This window comes from Hipposideros armiger, unplaced genomic scaffold (assembly GCF_001890085.2).
Source record: "Hipposideros armiger isolate ML-2016 unplaced genomic scaffold, ASM189008v1 scaffold_9, whole genome shotgun sequence".
Taxonomy (NCBI): domain Eukaryota; kingdom Metazoa; phylum Chordata; class Mammalia; order Chiroptera; family Hipposideridae; genus Hipposideros; species Hipposideros armiger.
Genome location: NW_017731359.1, coordinates 1,366,430 through 1,367,327, shown reverse-complemented (window position 1 = coordinate 1,367,327; position 898 = coordinate 1,366,430). Strand labels below are relative to the sequence as shown.

Genomic DNA, 898 nt, shown 5'->3' with positions numbered 1-898 from the left:
GAAAGAAAAGAAAAATATTCCTTTCTAAGAGATTTTTATTTCCAGAGTGTCTGAATAAGAAGTAAAAGCTTGTGTTCAAAGTGGTATTCTAATTGGGTGGATATTCAGCTTGTATGTACCAAGACAGATGTACTGGTTGTGAAAACTTGGAAATACTTCCATGCCGTTGGTAAAGTAAAATAATATAAACTCATTACTTCAAACTAATTATCGTGGGATGACATGACAACCATTAATAAATGGAGTTCTGTACTAGCAGCCTCTGAAAAATATTTGTAGCACTATCTGCTATCTTGGCTAAGGTCACAGTGTCACACATCCTTTTGAAACACTCTGTGCTTTAGGAGGATCATCAGTTAACCATTATTCTTGAATTGCATACTTGCTACTACTTCTAAATAGTTTAGCTTTTACTTTGTTCTAATTTAAGTAGTAAATGTGTGATGTTTTGATATTTATAAAATCAGTAGTCTGTAATAAAATACTAAACACAAGTTCTCACAACCCCGGGTGAAAAGAATGGATCTGAGAAATACAGTAAAACCTTGATTTGTGAAAAACGTGGTTTGCGAGTGTTCCGCAAGACGAGCTAAAATTTCTAATACATTTTAATGTGGTAAAGGAGCAATGTCCTGCAATATGAGTAGTTTGTTTCTGGGACGAATTATGCTTGCAAACCAAGGTATTACTGTAATCACCAATGACTGTTAACATCATAAAGAGAGAGACAGACGTTATGTGACTCCTGATGGAAGTACTTGACGCCGCCTACTAAATAGTCTTATAAAAAGGGCTGGCCAAGTGGCGCATTGGTTAAGAGCTGGCTTGGGACGCCAGAGGGCCCAGGTACGAATCCCACATATGAGGGCCAGTGATACTTCCCTCTACAGCTAAGATG

At 37.2% G+C, this 898-nt stretch overlaps 1 protein-coding gene across 1 annotated transcript in view; it reads left to right on the top strand.

The window, feature by feature from the left end:
- Window positions 1-898, top strand: part of PKD1L3 (polycystin 1 like 3, transient receptor potential channel interacting) — a 77,790-nt gene that overhangs the window by 3,299 nt on the left and 73,593 nt on the right.